Genomic DNA, 16,491 nt, shown 5'->3' with positions numbered 1-16,491 from the left:
GTAGGGGGAAGGAGGGGAGAAGAAGGCAGGAAGAGGGAGCCAATTGCAATGATGGATATATTAACCCCCTCACCCAGGGGGACGAACAACAGAAACCACGGGGGAAGGGAGACAGCAGTTTGTGTAAGATATGAAAATAATAATAATTTATCATTTATCAAGGGGTCAGGAGGGTGGGTGGGGGAGAGGGAGGGAAAAAGAGGAACTGATAATAAGGGCTCAATAGAAAGTAAACATTTAGAAAATAGTGATGGCAACATATGTACAAATATGCTTAGTACAATTGTTGTATAGATTGTTATAAGAGCTGTAATAGCCCCAATAAAATGATGTTTTTTATAATAAAAACGTTTCATTGTGGCACAATTAAGGAGTTGGAAACAACCCAAATTCCCATCAACAGACAAATGGATTAAAAAACTGTGGTACATACATACAATGGAGTACTATGCATCGCTAAAAGCAATGATGAACTCATGAAGCATATTGCTGAATGGGAAGAACTGGAGGAAATTATGCTAAGTGAAGTAAGCCAAGCACAAAAGGACAAATATAACATGAGTCCACTGAGATAAATTTATTAAAAAGAAAAGAAAAATGCAAAAGGGGCACAGGAAAAGGCTACTGTATGCAAATACTCCAGGGGTGAGGTCCAGGTAGTATGGCAGGGGCCAGACCAAACCAGGGGTACATATGGTAGCCAACTAAAAAGTAGTGGGGAGTAGGGAGAGGAAAGGGGAAACAAAAGAGATGTGTGGCAGGGGAATAGGGCACTGATCCACTCAAGTGGAGGGTATTGCTTGTTTGTGTCTCCACAGGGAAAAAGGGACCAGACTTAAATCCAGCGTTCTGGAATGCAAACGCAGCATGCGGCGATGGAGAAGGGAACCAGTGGAGGGGCCTGAGGGCTCTGTCCAATACAAGCTACATGGACAACTTCCCCTCCTCCCAGAAGAATTTACTTTAGAGGACAGCACTGAAGGTGCAGTTAGGGGAGAGGGACATGTCTGATCAGAGCACATGGGAGCAAATGAATAGGGAGGAAGAGAGAGTGGAGCACATCCTGGCCCACCAGGTCTGGAGGAAGATATCCCTACTCTGAACAGCCAATGTATAGAGGGGACCATGTGGCTGATCCCACTATGAAACACGACATCCCTCACTGACCCATGACCCTACGGTGGACAAACACTGGCCTAGTCTGACCCGGGGACACCGAGGCAAAACACTAAAGCTGTATAGCAGAGCAATGGGGGTGGGGGTGGGGGTGGGGGTGGGGAGGGAGCAGAGCAGGGAGCTCCCAAGGGAGTGCAAAGGATAGACTATTGGGCCAGTGTATGGTACCCCATCACTTGACTGGAGGACACTACCTAGAGGTAAAAAATCAGACCTTGATCTATTTACAGGTTTTTCTTTCTTTTTAAAATTGAAAAATTTTTCTTGAATTTATTCTTCTCTGGGTCATTGGTTTTCTTTTTTGTTGTTATCATTGTGTTCTCTTTTGTCGCTTTGTCTTGCTATGCCTTGTTTTTGGTGCACATTATTATCTCTATAGCTCTATCTAGATAAAATAGGCTGGATGAACAATCTGGATGAAAAACAATGGGACAGATGGTTCTGGGGGGCACATGGGAGAGGGGGAGGTGGGGGTAAGGAGGTGGTGTTGACCAACCCAGGGACAAGGGAGCAACAAGTGATCCAAAATTAGTGGCAAGGAGGGTGTGAGAGGCCTGGTAGGGATTCAGCAAGGGCAATGTAACTGAGAGAAATTGCTGAAACCCAAATGAAGGCTGAGAATTATAGTGGGACAAGAGGAAAGTAAAAGGAAATAGAGGAAAGAACTAGGAGGCAAAGGATATTTATAGAGGTCTAAATACAGGCATGTACATATGTAAATATATTTATATAGGATGGTGGGGAAATAGATCTATGTACATAGATATATAGTTTTAGTATTAAGGCAGCAGATGGACACTGGGCCTCCACTCAAGTACTTACTCAATGCAAGAACACTTTGTTGTATTAAATTGTCATTCCATGATGTACACCTTCCCGACACTATCTCTGAAGACAAATGTGTGCATAAGTAAATGTGGTGAAGAAAGCTGATGGTGCCCAGCTATCAAAAGATATAGCATCTGGGGTCTTAAAGGCTTGTAGGTAAACAAGGAGCCATCTAGCTCAGAAGCAACAAAACCCACATGAAAGGAGCACACCAGCCTGGGTGACTACGAGGTGTAGAAAGGACCAGGTATCAGGCATCAAATAACAAAAAAATATATCATTGTTAATGAGGGGAGTGCAGAGTGGGGACCCAAAGCCCATCTGTAGGCAACTGGATACCCCCTTATAGAAGGGTTGTGGGGTGGAGATGAGCCCGTCAGGGTGCAGGGTATCAACGATGAAACATATAACTTTCCTCTAGTTCTTAAATGCTTCCTCCCTCCACTATTATGATGCCAATTCTACTTTGCAAATCTGGCTAGAGCAGAGGATGTACACTGGTACAGATAGGAACCGGAAATAAAGGGAATCCAGGAGAGATGATTCCTTCAGGACCAGTGGTGAGAGTGGTGATATCTGAAGGGTGGAGGGAAGGTGGGGTAGAAAGGGGGAACAGATTACAAGGATCTACATATAACTTCCTCGCTGGGAGATGGCCAACAGAAAAGTGGGTGAAGGGAGATGCTGGACAGTATAAGATATGACAAAAATAATAATTTATAAATTATCAAGGGTTCATGAGGGAGGGGGAAGCAGGGAGGGAAGAGGTATTGAGGAGTTGATACCAAGGGCTCAAGTAGAAAGAAAACATATTGAGAATGATGAGGGCAACAAATGTACAAATGTGCTTGACACAATGGATGTGTATATGGATTGTGATAAGAATTGTACGAACTCCCAATAAAATGATTGAAAAAAAGTCATGATACCTCATCTTCAAATTTTTGTTTGTTTTTGAGTTTTATTTACTTATTTTAATAGTTTTATACCCACATAATCCACATATCACAATTCAACATTTCAATCATATTAAGAAGAGTTTTGCAATCATCGCCACAATCAATTTCAGAACATTTTCTTTTTCTTGTATCCCTTGTTGTTGGCCCCTCATATCCCTGCAACCTTCCCTGCTGTGCCCCTAAGAAATTATAAATCCAGTTTCTGACGCTATAGATTTACTGATCATGAATTTCCTATACAAAAAATCTCTACCAAACAATGCCCCCTGAAACTCCAAACAACTCAGCAACACTGACAAAATAAACAATATAACCTCAGCAGAAAATATTAAACATTAGATCAAATTCTAAGTGGGTCAAAAGGGAGATCAAATGGTAAGGTGTTTCATTTTAACCTAAATATATATATATATCTCATAATCCATTTTCAGGTGTTCTCTGGCTGATAGCAAGGTTATTCATGTCCATGGACTGTGATTGTTTCCACTGTCCTCCATAGCCTTCTGCAAACTGCATGTTCAGAATTTGAGCTCTAATACCATCCCCTCCTTTATTTTTAGATTTTATTATTTAATCCTTGGATTACATAGACTAGTGTCCTTCTCCAGTGTAGATCTAGTTACTGCCTCATTTATATGGCTGCTTGTTTTAAGAAAAACCTTTAAGAGTCAAAATGCTATTCTATCTGATAGCCAGACATCATATTTTTTAAATTGTTGAGCAATTAAACAATTTTTATGTTGAGTAGTAATCCATTGTATAGCTATATACTTTATTCAATCTGCTGTTAATGGACAATTGCAATGTTTCTAGTGTTTGCTTATTACAAATAAATCTTCCATGAATATTCATGCACAATTCTTTGTGTAGATATATTTTATTTTTAGGTAAATAGTTTGAAAATGAAATGACTAAGATGTAAGGTAATATCTTTATGGTGAAGGAAAATTGCTTGGTTTGGGTCTTCCACCTATCATCTTTGCAACTCCTAGGCAGCATATAATTAAGGTGTAGACTAGGATTCTATCTCAGGGGTTTGTCAGTTTTCCCATTCCTCTGGGTATTAAAGAGCCATCTAAGAAGCACGAAGAAGAATGTCAGCTCCATTAAGACAGAAGAGCCACCCTGTGTGGAGAGGTTGTTTTAGCTGAGGCAACAACACAGGCAATGGCACCCAAAGCAGGAGACCGAGTAGAGGGCTTCTGAGCCCACAGAGCAAGCAAAGTTTCATGCCTTCGGACAGCCACCTGGTTTGTGGAGTGGCGTTCCCTTTGGGTATTTATGAGCACAAAAAGAGTTGTAACAAATGTCTGAACAGGGCAAAGACCAAAGGGCCATGAGACTGTGGGGTTGAGGACCAGAGAGGAGACACATGTGTGTTGGCATGACTGAGAAGCACTGAAGACAATAGAAATATATATATATATATATCCTTAACATTTATGATCTTTATAGCATGTTAACTTCTCTATAAATCCCACAATCATAAGTGTTATCTGTGAGATCTGTGTGGCGATTGCCAAAAATTAACAAACTCAGCAAAGAGGAACTAGAATCAAGGTGTGAATGTACATCATAGAAATCCGCCTGGGGCTGGTGTGGAGTTGGACTCTCTCTCCTCGCCCCTTGTGTAGCCAAAGGAGGTCCCATGTGGCCCCACAATCACATGCTGTAGATTTATTCCTTTGCCTACAGAGGCAAACCAATTTATAAGTGAATTTTTAAAAAGTGAATAAAGACTACAATTAACTGCTCTTAATAAACTGACAAAAGAAATAGATTTTTGTGTCACTGTGTGTACTTCCAAATAGAGCCTACAGTAGCAAGTGCAAAATCGAAATATGTACATAAGGGATACTAGTTAAGAAAGAATTTATTTGTGATCAATTTCTTTAATATTACTTTTATTTCATTCTCCTTTCTCCAGAGGTTATCACTATTTTATAACAAAGCAATAAAAAAGCATGCTTTTTTACCTTTTAAACCAAATGCCAATTTGTTAGAAATTTTACTGCCGTCCACGCCAGTAGATGGCATTCTTATTCTTGCTTTTATTTTAATAGTCTTAGTTTCCATATAAATATAATATGTGTTCTGTATTCTCATTCATTTCTGGCTCTTTCGGGCTAAGTTCAAGATGCCTTAGATGCATAGGATGAAAGTAGATGTGTATGGAATCAAGAGGAGTATATGCAAGAGAAGTATCAAAGTGCCATACTTGGTGTGTTAGTGCAGGTTGACTAGAGAAACGAATTCAGGGAGACTCATACATGTATAGGCAAGAGTTTTAGATCAAAGAGTGAGATTATGTTAGGAAAACATCCCAACCCAGTTCAGATCAACTACGTAAGTTAGCCCATACGTTCCTCTTCAGACTCACGCAACACATGCAATGGAAGATTACAGGCCAGTGGATAGAAAGCCTTCTGGAACCGGTGGTGGTGGAAGCATCTCAGCATTGGCTTGTGTCTCCACTTGGCTCCTCTAGCTTCAGGGCTCTGGCTCCATTAGCATAGCTTCATGTGGCTTGTCAGAAGGAAGATGAAGCAACATGAGCGTGTCCTGCCTCCAGGGAGGAAGACAGGAGTTTCCAGAATCCTGAGGAGAAAGCCATGCTCATACGGAGGCATGATTGGCTATGAGGATTGCCTTTGCTCAAGTTGACAGGAGATTTTGTAACTGCCACCCTTGACAAACTCATATATGGCAACATTTTTTTCTTTATATTTGATGTAGTTTGCTAATGTCGAAGGGAATGATTGTTGTTAGTTGCAGTGTAAATAGCTCCAGTTCATGGTGACCCCATGTTCAACTGAGTGAACAATTTCCTGATCCTACATTATCTTCATAGTGATTTGCCATATTTGAATTCACTGTCGAGTCCACGGTCTGTTCTGAGTACTTTTCAGGCTAAGGCTCTCACCTTCCAGCATTATACTGGACAATATTCTGTTGTCTGTTGTTCAATAGAATGACCTATTCTATTGTTCCATGCAGTTTTCTTGGATAATTTTCAGCAATAGATTACCAGGGCTTTCTTCCTAGGCTGTCTCAGTCTGGAAACTGCTGAAATGTGTCCATCAACAATGAGTTGACTGGTGTTTGCAATACCAGTCACATAGCTCCCAGCATCATAGCAACATACAACCCACCACAGTATGACATGGCAATAAACAGGTGGTGGCACTATCAGTAAAGGAAGTGGGGATTAAGTACTTTCACATGAAGGAGAGACTTAGTAGAAGTATTCCCATCTCTCCAGTGCAGTGTAGTTTCTTTCAAGTTAACTTCATCTTTTGGGTTATTGCTTGTCTAGCCTCTCAGTCTTTTTCTGATACTTGTTCTCTTAAGCAGAAAGGTTTTTAGTTATAGGGGGTACTCAGATAATTTTGTGGCAGCAGGGCAGGGGTCTAAGGATCCCTGGTGGTGTAGTGAGTTATATATTGGGATTTTTAACTACAAACTCAGCTGTTTGACACCACCAGTTGCTCCATGGGAGAAACATGAGTCTTCCTGCTTCTGTAAAGATTTACAACTTCCGGAATCCAAATAGTCATATAGGCTTCCTTGAGTTGGAATCAAATTGATGGCAATGGGTGTGCTTTGGGAGGATGAGGGCATTGGGTCTGTGTGCTGTCCTTGATTCCCTTGCTACCTTTGTGCCTCTGACTTAACTACTGATGTATGTCCCTGGGAGACCTTGTGATCTACTCCCTTGGTATAGTCAGGGTTCCTGTACTGCAGCAACTTAAACCACTGTTTTAATTTTGATCATCTACCATCGGGCCACTATGAGTCAGAATTGACTTGATGGGAGTAAGCATACCCTATAAGAGCATCTGGTAATACCTGGATTTATTCTACACCTTCCACATAGAACCATGATTTCTGACATACTACCTGTATACGCCACATTACCACTTCTATTCAATTGTGATTACCATGTGCTGGGTAGAGTGTCCTAAAAAAGGAAATTTTTCCAGGGCTCTAGTTTGTTAGAGTGGCTACATATTCACACCAGCCATGTGTCTCTTGCCACTCATTTTCAATTCTTATCTTCCCCCAATCTATATCCAAGAAGGACTATTGTTCTCCATTTGTTAAGGATATTCTTGAATTATTTTTTGGCATAAACCCTATCCTTGTCTTCCCTCAATCAGTTATAGTCAACATTCTTGTATGCAATGCTCTCATTTTATATAGCAAGTATCTTATAATGCCTCCTTGAGTATTAAAATGAACATTCTTTTTTTAAATTTTTTTTGATTTTAACAATTTATTGGGGCTGATACAATTCTTTTCACAGTTCATACATATATATACATCAATTGTATAAAGCACATCTGTACAGTCTTTGCCCTAATCATTTTTTTTCTCTTTTCTTCTTTTACATTTTATTAGGGACTCAAACAACTCTTACCACAATCCATACATATACATACATCAATTGTATAAAGCACATCCATACATTCCCTGCCCCAATCATTCTCAAGGCATTTGCTCTCCACTTAAGCCCCTTGCATCAGGTCCTCTTTCCCCCCCCCCCCATTCCCCCCTCCCTCATATGCCCTTGGTAATTTATACCTCGTTATTTTGTCATATCTTGCCCTATCCGGAGTCTCCCTTCCCCCCTTCTCTGCTGTCCCTCTCCCAGGGAAGAGGTCACATGTGGATCCTTGTAATCAGTTCCCCCTTTCCAACCCACTCACCCTCCACTCTCCCAGCATCGTCCCTCACACCCTTGGTCCTGAAGGTATCATCCACCCTGGATTCCCTGTACCTCCAACCCTCATATGTACCAGTGTACAGCCTCTGTCCTATCCAGTCCTGCAAGGTAGAATTCGGATCATGGTAGTTGGGGGGAGGAAGCATCCAAGATCTGGGGGAAAGCTGTGTTCTTCATCGATACTACCTCACACCCTAATTAACCCATCTCCTCTCCTAAACCCCTCTATGAGGGGATCTCCATTGGCCGACACTTGGGCCTTGGGTCTCCACTCTGCACTTCCCCCTTTATTTAATATGATATATACATACATATATACACATACATATATACATATACACATATATACACATACATACACACACTTATATCCTTTTTTTTTTTTTTGCATGATGCCTTATATCTGGTCCCTTGGGCACCTCGTGATCGCACTGGCCGGTGTGCTTCTTCCATGTGGGCTTATTTGCTTCTGAGCTAGATGGCCGCTTGTTCACCTTCAAGCCTTTAAGACCCCAGACACTATATCTTTTGATAGCCGGGCACCTTCAGCTTTCTTCACCACATTTTCTTATGCACCCATTTGTCTTCAGCGATTCTATCATGGAGGTGTGCAGTCAATGATATGATTTTTTGTTCTTTGATGCCTGGTAACTGATCCCTTTGGGACCACTCGATCACACAGGCTGGTGTGTTCTTCCATGTGGACTTTGTTGCTTCTGAGCTAGATGGCTGCTTGTTTATCTTCAAGCCTTTAAGACCCCAGTCACTATCTCTTTTGATAGCCCGGCACCATCAGCTTTCTTCACCACATTTACTTGTTCACCCACTTTGGCTCCAGCCGTTGTGTCGGGAGAGTGAGCATCATAGAGTTCCAATTTAATAAAAGAAGGTATTCATGCATTGAGGGAGTGTTTGAGTAGAGACCCAAGGTCCTTCCGCCACCTTAATACTTGACCTATAAATATAGACACATAGATCTATTTCCCCATCCTCCTATATATATTTGCATGTACATGTCTTTGTCTAGACCTCCATGAATGCCCTTTGACTCCTAGCTCTTTCCTCCATCTCCCTTGACCTTCCTCCTGCCCTACTACCATGCTTCATCGCCACCTGGGCTAGAGTATACCTCTTCTCTAAGCAACCTTACCCTTGATCATTTCCCACCAGGCCTGCCACTCCCCCTTCTCTACCATTTGGGGTCCCATGTTTTTCCCTTGTCCCTGGGTTTGTTAACACCACTTCCTTACCCCCCCTACCCCCCCACCCCAAGTCCCCCCGGAACTGTCGGTCCCGTTGTTTTTCATCCAGATAGTTCATCCAGCCTGTCCTATTCAGACAGACCTGTGGAGTCACTAACATGCACGAAAACTAGACAGAGGAACACAAAGCAACAGTATACAACCAGACAACAAAACAACCAAATCAAACCACTGAAAAAGAACAGAACAAAACAGTTCACAAGAGAAAAGCTTGTAGTTAGTTCAGGGATCGTTTGCTGGCCCTTAGGAGCATTTTCCAGTCCAGTCTGTTGGGGCACCACGCCATGGCCCCAAAGTTCACTTTCAGCATTCCCTGGGGACCTTGCCACACCATTCCCTTGCTGTTCCGCTGCACTCCCCCAGTGCATTGCCTCGGTGTGGTGGGATCAGGTCAGGTGCAATTCCCACACTGTGTCTCCGGTGCTGTCCCCTGTATTGCCCTTAGTCACTGAGGGGCATCATGTCTCATAGTAAGGCCAGCCATGTTGTTCTCTCTGTGGACTGGCTGCTCTACTCAGGAACATCATCATCACGGCCTGGTGGGCCAGGCTGTGCTCCACTCTCTCCTCCTGCCCCTTCATCTGCTCCCGTGTGCTCTGATCAAATATGTCCATCTCTCATAGCTGCAGAGTCAATGTCGTCCTTTGGAACAAATTCTTTTGGGGGCAGGGGCAGGAATCCACTTAATTTATGGTGCTGGGGCCAGCCTCCCACACCTCTCCACCGGTTCCCTCCTCCACGCCAGGATATTGCATTCACACCTTGCGACACTGGGTTGAAGTCTGGTCCCACTTTCCCTGTGGAGATATAAACCATACCCTCCCCTTGGGTGGATTAATGCCCCCTTTCTGTCATGCTGATTGTACTTACCTCACGGGACTCATGTTGTACCTGTCCCTTTGGGTCTGGCTTACCTCGCTTAACATAATTCCTTCCAGCTCTTCCCATAAAATAACGTGTTTCATGTGCTCATCGGTGCTTTTCAGTGCTGCATAATACTCCGTTGTGTGTATGTGCCAAAGTTTGCTAATCCACTCGTCTATCGATGGAAACTTAGGCTGTTTCCAAGTCTTTGCTATTGTGAATTGTGCCGCAATAAACATTGGAGCACATATGACTGGTCGTGTTTTATTTGCTGCTTCAACCGGGTATATGCCCAGTAGAGGGATGGCTGGGTCGTAAGGTAGATCAATTTCCATTTTCTTTAGGTATCGCCAGATTGCTTTCCACAGTGTCTGTACAAATCTGCACGACCACCAGCAGTGGAGGAGGGTTCCTACTTCACCACAGCCCCTCCAACACTTGTTGCTCTCTGATTTACTGATCTGGGCTAGCCTCAGGGGTGTTAGGTGGTATCTCATGGTTGTTTTGATTTGCATTTCTCTTATGGCAAGGGACTTCGAGCACTTTCTCATATATTTATTGGCCATATTGATCTCCTCTCTAGTGAAAGTTCTTCTCATTTCTTTTGCCCACTTCCTTAGGGGGTTAACTGTTTTCCTCTTTTTGCAGGTCACGATGGTGTTGTAGATTTTAGTAATGAGCCCTTTGTCTGACGTGTCATTACTAAAAATCTTCTCCCAGTCTGTGGGTTGCCTTGTCACCCTCTTGGCAAAGTCTTTCGAGGTGCACAGGTGTTTTATTCTTATTAGATCCCATTTGTCGATTTCCAGATCACCTGTGTGTGTCCCCTTCCCTGTTGCAGTGAGCCTATGTGCTCCCTGGGCCAGTGCTCTGAGATTAGTCCTGATTCCCTCCTTAATGGTCCTGATGGTTTGGGGTTTGACTTCTAGATCTGTGATCCACCTTGAGTGTATTCTTGTGCATGGGGTGAGGTAGATGTCTTGTTTCAACTTTCTACATGTGGATATCCATTGTTTCCAGCACCATTTATTAAAGAGGGCATCTGCTTCCCACTTGACGTTTTTGGGACCCTTGTCGAAGATCAGTTGTCTATATGCTGATGATTTTACTCCTGGGCTTTCTATTCTTTTCCACTGGTCTGAGTGTCTATCATTGTGCCAGTACCATGCTGTTTTGACCACTATAGCTGTGTAGTAGGCATTAAAATCAGGTAGGGCGAGTCCTCCAATTGTGTCCTTCTTCTTGAGGAGTTCTCTGCTAATTCTGGGTTCCTTCCCTCTCCATATGAAGTTGGTGGTCAGTTTTTCCAATTCTTTGAAGAAGGTTGATGGTAATTGGATTGGTATAGCATTGAACTTGTAGAGTGCTTTAGGAAGAACTGTCATCTTTACTATGTTCAGCCTACCTAACCATGAGCAGGGGAGCTTCATCCATTTGTGAAGGTCACTTTTGGTTTCCTGTAATAGGGTTTTATAATTATGCTTATAAAGGTCTTTATTATTTTTTGTTAAGTATATTCCTAGGTATTTCAGTTTGTTCTTGGCTACTGTGAAGGGTACTTCCCTCTTAATCGCCTCTTCCATGGCCCTGTCCGATGTGTATAGAAACCGTACCGACTTCTGTTTATTGATCTTGTATCCTGCTACTCTTCTGTATTCCTCTATTGCTGTAAGTATTCCAACTGTGGAGTTTTGGGGGTCTTCAATGTATAGGATCATGTCATCTGCAAATAACGATAGTTTCACCTCCTCCTCTCCCAACTGGATCCCTTTGATGTCCTTCCGCTGTCTTATGTTGTTAGCCAGAACCTCCAAAACGATATTGAATAGAAGAGGGGACAGGGGGCATCCTTGTCTTGTACCCTTTTTCAGTGGTATTGTTCTTGTCTTTTCTCCATTGACTATGATGTTGGCTGTTGGTCTTTCATAGATAGCTTGTATGAGCTTGAGGAAGTTACCTTCCAATCCTATCTTCATGAGTGTTTTGATTAGGAATGGATGCTGGATGTTGTCAAATGCTTTTTCTGCATCTATGGATATTATCATATGGTTCTTATCCTTTTTCTTCTCGATGTGGTGTATGATATTGATGGATTTTCGGATGTTAAACCATCCCTGCATCGCTGGGATGAATCCTACTTGGTCGTGGTGAATGATATGTTTGATGTTCCTTTGTATTCTATTGGCCAATATTTTGTTAAGGATTTTTGCATCTATGTTCATTAGAGATATTGGTCTATAATTCTCTACACCTGTGGGGTCTTTTCCCTGTTTGGGTATCAAAGTAATGCTTGCTTCGTAAAATGAGTTTGGGAGCTTGCCGTTCTTTTCTATGTTATGGAATACTTTGTGGAGGATCGGTGTCAGCTCTTCCCTGAATGTTTGGTAAAATTCTGCTGTGTAGCCATCTGGCCCTGGGGCCTTTTTCCTTGGTAGGTTTTTGATGACACTCTCTATTTCTTCCTTCGCTATGGGTTTGTTGAGGTTCTTGATCTCTGTCTCAGATAATCTAGGGATAGATTGTTTTTCTAAATATTTATCCATGTCTTCCAGGTTTCTGAATTCATTAGAATACAAACCTTCATAGTACTTTGTGATTATCCTTTTTATCTCATTGGGGTCTGTTGTTATTGCCCCCGATTCATCCCTCATCCTGGCTATTGATGATTGTTCCTTTCTATCTTTGGTAAGCTTTGCCAGGGGAGTGTCAATTTTATTAATTCGTTCATAAAACCAGCTTCTCACCAGGCCTGCCACTCCCCCTTCTCTACCCTTTGGGGTCCCATGTTTTTCCCTTGTCCCTGGGTTTGTTAACACCACTTCCTTACCCCCCCTACCCCCCACCCCAAGTCCCCCCGGAACTGTCGGTCCCGTTGTTTTTCCTCCCGATAGTTCATCCAGCCTGTCCTATTCAGACAGACCTGTGGAGTCACTAACATGCACGAAAACTAGACAGAGGAACACAAAGCAACAGTATATAACCGGACAACAAAACCACCAAAACAAACCACTGAAAAAGAACAGAACAAAACAGTTCACAAGAGAAAAGCTTGTAGTTAGTTCAGGGATCTTTGCTGGCCCTTAGGAGCGTTTTCCAGTCCAGTCTGTTGGGGCACCACGCCCTGGCCCCAAAGTCCACTTTCAGCATTCCCTGGGGACCTTGCCACTCCATTCCCTTGCTGTTCCGCTGCACTCCCCCAGTGCATTGCCTCGGTGTGGTGGGATCAGGTCAGGTGCAATTCCCACACTGTGTCTCCGGTGCTGTCCCCTGTATCGCCCTTAGTCACTGAGGGGCATCATGTCTCATAGTAGGGCCAGCCATGTTGTTCTCTCTGTGGACTGGCTGCTCTACTCAGGAACATCATCATCACGGCCTGGTGGGCCAGGCTGTGCTCCACTCTCTCCTCCTGCCCCTTCATCTGCTCCCGTGTGCTCTGGTCAAATATGACCATCTCCCATAGCTGCAGGGTCAATGTCGTCCTTTGGAACAAGTTCTTTTCGGGGGAGGGGCAGGAATCCACTTAATTTATGGTGCTGGGGCCTGCCTCCCAGACCTCTCCACCGGTTCCGTCCTCCACGCCGGGATAATGCATTCACACCTTGCGACACTGGGTTGAAGTCTGGTCCCACTTTCCCTGTGGAGATATAAACAATACCCTCCCCTTGGGTGGATTAATGCCCCATTTCTGTCATGCTGATTGTACTTACCTCAGGGGACTCATGTTGTACCTGTCCCTTTGGGACTGGCTTACCTCGCTTAGCATAATTCCTTCCAGCTCTTCCCATGAAATAACGTGTTTCATGTGCTCATCGGTGCTTTTCAATGCTGCATAATACTCCATTGTGTGTATGTGCCAAAGTTTGCTAATCCACTCGTCTATCGATGGATACTTAGGCTGTTTCCAAGTCTTTGCTATTGTGAATTGTGCCGCAATAAACATTGGAGCGCATATGACTGGTCGTGTTTTATTTGCTGCTTCAACCGGGTATATGCCCAGTAGAGGGATGGCTGGGTCGTAAGGTAGATCGATTTCCATTTTCTTTAGGTATCGCCAGATTGCTTTCCACAGTGTCTGTACAAATCTGCACGACCACCAGCAGTGGAGGAGGGTTCCTATTTCACCACAGCCCCTCCAACACTTGTTGCTCTCTGATTTACTGATCTGGGCTAGCCTCAGGGGTGTTAGGTGGTATCTCATGGTTGTTTTGATTTGCATTTCTCTTATGGCAAGGGACTTGGAGCACTTTCTCATATATTTATTGGCCATATTGATCTCCTCTCTAGTGAAAGTTCTTCTCATTTCTTTTGCCCACTTCCTTAGGGGGTTAACTGTTTTCCTCTTTTTGCAGGTCATGATGGTGTTGTAGATTTTAGTAATGAGCCCTTTGTCTGACGTGTCATTACTAAAAATCTTCTCCCAGTCTGTGGGTTGCCTTGTCACCCTCTTGGCAAAGTCTTTCGAGGTGCACAGGTGTTTTATTCTTATTAGATCCCATTTGTCGATTTCCAGATCACCTGTGTGTGTCCCCTTCCCTGTTGCAGTGAGCCTATGTGCTCCCTGGGCCAGTGCTCTGAGATTAGTCCCAATTCCTTCCTTAATGGTCCTGATGGTTTGGGGTTTGACTTCTAGATCTGTGATCCACCTTGAGTGTATTCTTGTGCATGGGGTGAGGTAGATGTCTTGTTTCAACTTTCTACATGTGGATATCCATTGTTTCCAGCACCATTTATTAAAGAGGGCATCTGCTTCCCACTTGACGTTTTTGGGACCCTTGTCGAAGATCAGTTGTCTATATGCTGATGATTTTACTCCTGGGCTTTCTATTCTTTTCCACTGGTCTGAGTGTCTATCATTGTGCCAGTACCATGCTGTTTTGACCACTATAGCTGTGTAGTAGGCATTAAAATCAGGTAGGGCGAGTCCTCCAATTGTGTCCTTCTTCTTGAGGAGTTCTCTGCTAATTCTGGGTTCCTTCCCTCTCCATATGAAGTTGGTGGTCAGTTTTTCCAATTCTTTGAAGAAGGTTGATGGTAATTGGATTGGTATAGCATTGAACTTGTAGAGTGCTTTAGGAAGAACTGTCATCTTTACTATGTTCAGCCTACCTAACCATGAGCAGGGGAGCTTCATCCATTTGTGAAGGTCACTTTTGGTTTCCTGTAATAGGGTTTTATAATTATGCTTATAAAGGTCTTTATTATTTTTTGTTAAGTATATTCCTAGGTATTTCAGTTTGTTCTTGGCTACTGTGAAGGGTACTTCCCTCTTAATCGCCTCTTCCATGGCCCTGTCCGATGTGTATAGAAACCGTACCGACTTCTGTTTATTGATCTTGTATCCTGCTACTCTTCTGTATTCCTCTATTGCTGTAAGTATTCCAACTGTGGAGTTTTGGGGGTCTTCAATGTATAGGATCATGTCATCTGCAAATAACGATAGTTTCACCTCCTCCTCTCCCAACTGGATCCCTTTGATGTCCTTCCGCTGTCTTATGTTGTTAGCCAGAACCTCCAAAACGATATTGAATAGAAGAGGGGACAGGGGGCATCCTTGTCTTGTACCCTTTTTCAGTGGTATTGTTCTTGTCTTTTCTCCATTGACTATGATGTTGGCTGTTGGTCTTTCATAGATAGCTTGTATGAGCTTGAGGAAGTTACCTTCCAATCCTATCTTCATGAGTGTTTTGATTAGGAATGGATGCTGGATGTTGTCAAATGCTTTTTCTGCATCTATGGATATTATCATATGGTTCTTATCCTTTTTCTTCTCGATGTGGTGTATGATATTGATGGATTTTCGGATGTTAAACCATCCCTGCATCGCTGGGATGAATCCTACTTGGTCGTGGTGAATGATATGTTTGATGTTCCTTTGTATTCTATTGGCCAATATTTTGTTAAGGATTTTTGCATCTATGTTCATTAGAGATATTGGTCTATAATTCTCTACACCTGTGGGGTCTTTTCCCTGTTTGGGTATCAAAGTAATGCTTGCTTCGTAAAATGAGTTTGGGAGCTTGCCGTTCTTTTCTATGTTATGGAATACTTTGTGGAGGATCGGTGTCAGCTCTTCCCTGAATGTTTGGTAAAATTCTGCTGTGTAGCCATCTGGCCCTGGGGCCTTTTTCCTTGGTAGGTTTTTGATGACACTCTCTATTTCTTCCTTCGCTATGGGTTTGTTGAGGTTCTTGATCTCTGTCTCAGATAATCTAGGGATAGATTGTTTTTCTAAATATTTATCCATGTCTTCCAGGTTTCTGAATTCATTAGAATACAAACCTTCATAGTACTTTGTGATTATCCTTTTTATCTCATTGGGGTCTGTTGTTATTGCCCCCGATTCATCCCTCATCCTGGCTATTGATGATTGTTCCTTTCTATCTTTGGTAAGCTTTGCCAGGGGAGTGTCAATTTTATTAATTCGTTCATAAAACCAGCTTCTAGTTGCGTTAATCCTTTGCATTGTTCTTTTGTCTTCCCACTGGTTTAACTCCGCCCTGATTTTTATTATTTCTTTTCTCTTGCTATTGGAGGGGTAGTTCTGTTGACTCTGTTCTAGTTGTTGGAGGTTTTGTGTTAACATATCTGTCATACGCCTTTCTTCTTTTTTCATGTATGCATTCAGTGATATCAAGCTACCTCTGATAACTGCCTTTGCAGTGTCCCATAAGTTTTG

This window comes from Tenrec ecaudatus, chromosome 11 (genome assembly GCF_050624435.1).
Source record: "Tenrec ecaudatus isolate mTenEca1 chromosome 11, mTenEca1.hap1, whole genome shotgun sequence".
Lineage (NCBI taxonomy): Eukaryota > Metazoa > Chordata > Mammalia > Afrosoricida > Tenrecidae > Tenrec > Tenrec ecaudatus.
This window is presented reverse-complemented; position numbering follows the sequence as displayed.